Here is a 5581-nt window from a genome sequence, read left to right on the forward strand (position 1 = left end):
AAAAAGACGAGATATGAAGATATTAATATTTTCTTACATTTTATGAATTTCTTTTAATTTCAATAAAAATAAAAGTTTTCTATGTGGATTGTCACGTCAACATTTTTTTTAATAAAAAATGAGAAAAATAATATATGTGTTTTTTATAAAAGATAAATGACTTAAACAGAACAAAAAATGATAAAAGAAAAATCTAAAATATTACAAATAAAGAACACCTAGTAAAATTTACCCGGAGAAATTTCAAGGATTAAATATAAAGGAACACTGAACAGAGTAAAAGGTAAAAGCAAGTCAGACTTACACAACCGAAAATCCTGTACTTTTCTGGTTAGGATAATATTAGCATACTTCTCATTACATGTTACCTTCTAAAATCATAGTCATTGAAATTTTGAATGATAAATCAATGTTACGTTCTTATTTTATTTTATTGAATAATGTAAAGATGACTATTTTTTTTCATGTGAATTAGAGAGAAGAGATTAAAGAAACTTTTATTTTTGTCTTCTGTTGCATCCTTGCCGTTCAAGAAGCATATGAAATGGATATTCATGTAAGTATATGTTTTTAACCCTACTATTGACGTTTGTCAAAAAAAAAACCCTACTATTGACAGAACTGCACTAGTGTAATAATGTTGAACAAAGTTCTCACCAATTAGCTTTAACATTAAGGCATCATCCTGCATTTTTGGACTATCAAGAAAATCCTTTACAAAAATCACAGAACAAAGTATATTCATCTTATTGTTGAATTTTGAGTTAGTGGGCTCATGTTTACCACACAACGCATTATAGATAATGAAAAAAAAAAATTCATCTCGGTGACAGATTCCCGATTTGGGTCATAATGCATTTTACTCTGACGCCATTGTCTCATTGAGGCATCCATTCCTTACAAAACTTATGAAACATTAGGTAATAGGGTCATTAAGATCATAATTCAAATCACTGCAAAATTTAATTTAGGGACTAGGGTCACCAAAGCACTATAGATATCCATTCATGCATTTTGAATAAAAATTCATATATATTTTTCGTCAAAAAAGAGGGACACAAATAGAGACAATTGCTTGAGTGGCAATTAAGGCAACAACTAGCTTTCACATTCAGGGACTAGGGTCATTAAGTTCATCCAGCATTTTACTCTATAGTCATTGAGGCTTCTATGGTCTATCCATTACAAAATATATAAAAAGTTGCAATTGAAACACCAAAAATACCTGTAAGAATTCCAGGAACAACTAAAGATTCCCAGCCTTTAGCCTTAGCCATTCCACAAGCGGGCCTCCAATATTAGCATTTGATGCTAAAAGTAATAGCTTCAAATCAAGCTTAAATAACTTGCCTAATCCAAGAACAATAAGATGAATAGTTACTTGAACTAATGCAAATATGAATATACTTGGGGCTATTTTGATCAAATTCAATATACTTCCACTAGCTCCAACCACCACTAAAAATACCTGCATCAAAACCAAGCCAACAGTATGACCAGCAGGTATAAGGGGACTAATCAGCTTTGGTAGAAAAGTTTCTAAAATGACTATGATTGCAGTTACTCCTGGAAGAGTTCCTCCTTGTTATACCATATTGTTCTGTGAAGTATGTAGCAGCTCAACATATTAAAAATAATGTAGCTACTGTAGTAGCTGTCTGTAACATTGGCATGTTTCCCTCATTTTCTGACTTCATATGCATTGCATTATCGGTGGTTGGTGTTGCGGTCTCTGCAGGTATTTTAGAAGCCAATGCAAGCAACACCATAAAATAAACAACACAGATAAAATTACCTGTGGCCACTCCTGCAGCTAAAACTGATGCGGACAAACCAAGCGACTGTCCACCAATATAGCTTCCCATTAGCGCTGCTGCTATTCTCCAGTTGTCAGGACCAAGAGATCTCATAGGAACTAAAAGAAATGCCACTAGAGTTCCAATTACAGTAGCAACTGCAATCTCCATTTATTTAATAAATTGCAACTCAAACAATTATTCTGAAGAAAAATATATACAAACTAGGAAAATTGATACATTCACTCATGAAATCAAAACATAAGAAACTAAGATAAGAATCATATACCTCTTGATTAGTGTCCATTAGGAGGACAATGTGTGAATTTGTATTGATTATATTGAGTTAACTTTCTTTTCTTAGTTAACTCTTTCCCTTATTCTTGCCATGGATTTGGAGGCCATGTACATTCTCCTCACATAATATAGCCAAAATTTTCCGGCGCGTGTTTATCACACGCCACACTATAGCCATCCATTTGAGCCGCCGTTTTTCATCCCATTGTTGTTTTTCCTCCCAGTTCTATTGGGACCATTCCGGATTGTGGGTATGGTATGTCCTCAAAGAATGTAACATTTGTAGATTTGTAGAAGTGGTGTGTAGAAGAAGAGTAACACCAATATCCCTTTTGGACACGAGAGTAACACCGATATCATTTTTGGACACAAGAGTAACGAAAGAAGACATACTTGATAGCTCGAGCCGCTTGCGTGACTAACATTATCCACTAATTTACTACTAATAACTAACATTTGCCTATCAAAATAATTAGGCCACATACTTTTACTAAGGTCAGATTATGTTAATAAGGGTCAAGATTAGGATTTAAGTTCTATGCACCCTGCACACATGGCATGTAGGATTGAGATATGTTTGAGCTGTGACTTATGTTAGACAAAATGATTAATAGCAGACAGGAATAAACAGAGGTTGCAAACAGTACAGTGCCTATGTGTCCATATAATAAGAAAGGGAAGAAACAGTTCATACTTCTTCAATGCAATTAGATAGAAGTGAGGCTGTTGATATAGATGCCGGGAATCCAATTGGATTGTACGATCCTGGCTCTCCATATTGATTCACAGATGATATGAAATCTTTGTAGACAGCGAAAGGTCCATTGAAAACAGAAGCTTCAATAACCCAAGCATTGATGGAAGAACCGAATTTGGACACAACAATTTCAGATAGTTTCTGTAAATCAGATAGCTTCTCAATTACTGGATTACCGGTCCTTTCAACTCGATCACCACAGAAAAAGATGGCATTTGCTATAGGCACCTGTAGAATTGAATTTAGGGTCATCAAAGCAGACTATATACCCATTCATGCATTATTATGAATAAAAATTCATAATTTTTTTTAATAGAAAAGCGGACACCGATAGAGGCAATTGCTTGAGTAGCAATTAAGGCAACAACTAGCTTTCGCATTCAAAGACTAGGGTCATTAAGTAATTTATCCAGCATTTTTTTGGCATCAAGACATCCAATCACTTTTTATCAAAGTAGAAGATTAAAAGTTTTTATCGAAGTTCATCATCGTTCCCAACAGGTATTGATTGTAATGCAGATGGAGCAAATATGTTGGAATGAAAATTCCGAAAACCTGTGCAACTACTTTATCATAACAAACAAAAAAAACTGTTTGTTTAAAATATTGGTTACCAAACATGATCTTGGGACAGAACACTTTTTGCACAATTAAGGTTCTTTTTGTTTTTCTCAAGCAGAATTGAATGTTCTTCAATGATCAAGAACCAGAAAAATGGGTAAAGTTGTACCTCTTTTTCAAGCAGAAGATTGAATGTTTTTGACAAAATAAAAAATGAAAAAATGGCTATCTCATCATATATGATTCATGAATTCATGAATGCAAATATATTGAAACGAAAGTTCCAAAATTTACCGTACCAACCCAAAAAGTTAATATCTTTCAAAAATTGGTGCCAAACAAACAAAAGGGTCATGGGACAAAAAGAACACCTTTGCTCAATTAAGGTTCTTTTGTTTTGTTTTTATGATGCAGAAGATTGAATGTTGTACATAATGCAAAATCACTTCTAATTGCAGTTGCATAATCGAATTTAGGGACTAAGGGTCATCAAAACTGAATATAGAGACAATTGCTTGAGTAGCAATTAAGGCAACAACTAGATTTCACATTCAGGGACTAGGGTCATTGAGCCATCTATGATCCATCCGTTACAAAATTTATATAACAAAGTATATATATTCATCTATTCCAACGGTCAAATAGGCAACAACTAGATTTCACAATCAGGGACTAGGGTCATTGAGGCATCTATGATCCATCCGTTATAAAATTTATTCAACAAAGTATATATATTCATCGATTCCAAATAAGCAACAACTAGATTTCAAATTCAGGGACTAGGGTCATTGAGGCATCTATGATCCATCCATTACAAAATTTATATAACAACGTATATATATTCATTGATTCCAACGGTCAAATAGGCAACAACTAGATTTCACATTCAGGGACTCGGGTCATTGAGGCATCTATGATCCATCCACTACAAAATTTATATAACAAAGTATATATTCATCGATTCCAACGGTCAAATAGGCAACAACTAGATTTCACAATCAGTGACTAGGGTCATTGAGGCATCTATGATCCATCCGTTACAAAATTTATTCAACAAAGTATATATATTCATCGATTCCAACGGTCAAATAGGCAACAACTAGATTTCACATTCAGGGACTAGGGTCATTGAAGCATCTATGATCCATCCATTACAAAATTCATATAACAACTTATATATATTCATCTATTCCAACTGTCAAATAGGCAACAAATAGATTTCACATTCAGGGACTTGAGTCATTAAGGCATCTATGATCCATCCATTACAAAATTTATAAAACAAAGTATATTTATTCATTCCAACGGTCAAATTTAGGGTTATTAGGGCAATATACTCCATCCCTTTTTCAGATAATGAAAACAGATTCCTTCACAAAATGAAAATTTAGGGTTACAGGAAACCCACCATCGTTCCCAACATGTCTCAATTCAAAACACGAGTGAAACTCCTCTATAGTGACAAACAAAAAACTATCTTTTAAGATTTTTTTGGGACAAAACAGAACACCTTTTGCACACTTAAGGTTCTTTTGTTTTTCTAAAACAGAAGATTGAATTTTCTTGAATGATCAAGAATGAGAAAAAATGGGTAAAGTTTGTACCTTTTTTCAAGCAGGAAATTGAATGTTGTTCGTTGATGCTGCTAATAATAAAGTTGATTAAGCGAACCACCGAACATCCACGCACAGAGGTTTCTGTTTCATTCGATTCTTGAAGAAGAAAGAATGGATGTGTCGAATTCGATCCACAATGTTTGCGTTTTTGTTTCATTCGTTTCTTGAAGAAGAAAGAAAGAATGAGTTTTTATTTTCTTTTCACATCACAAATCACAAAATAGCGTAAAATTGAAAAGCACGCACATATTTAAACCCTCACTTAATGGGCCGGTTGATTTTTTTGTTTTTTTTAATAATTACTAACTTTTATACTATTTTTATTTTTTTTAAAATCTTAGGGTTAAATATATATTTTTGTCTTTGTAATTACCAAATTTTATTTTTTGTTGTCTCGGTAAAAAAAGTGGCAGGTAGTCTCATAAAATTAGCTCAATTAGCGGGACATTACATTATATATGTAAGGGGGTCGGAGTTCGAATCTCAATCATCTACTTATTCACCTTATGGGTGGAATTTATAACCACTAGACTACTTGACCAAAAAGAAGAAAA

The 5581-nt window shown here is 33.3% G+C and overlaps 1 pseudogene; it reads right to left on the bottom strand.

Annotated features, from left to right (window-relative positions):
• Positions 1-630: 630 nt before the first annotated feature.
• On the bottom strand, positions 631-5249 carry LOC123881655 (annotated as a pseudogene).
• Positions 5250-5581: the final 332 nt, after the last annotated feature.

The sequence above is a fragment of the Trifolium pratense genome, linkage group LG4, assembly GCF_020283565.1.
Source record: "Trifolium pratense cultivar HEN17-A07 linkage group LG4, ARS_RC_1.1, whole genome shotgun sequence".
Classification (NCBI taxonomy): domain Eukaryota; kingdom Viridiplantae; phylum Streptophyta; class Magnoliopsida; order Fabales; family Fabaceae; genus Trifolium; species Trifolium pratense.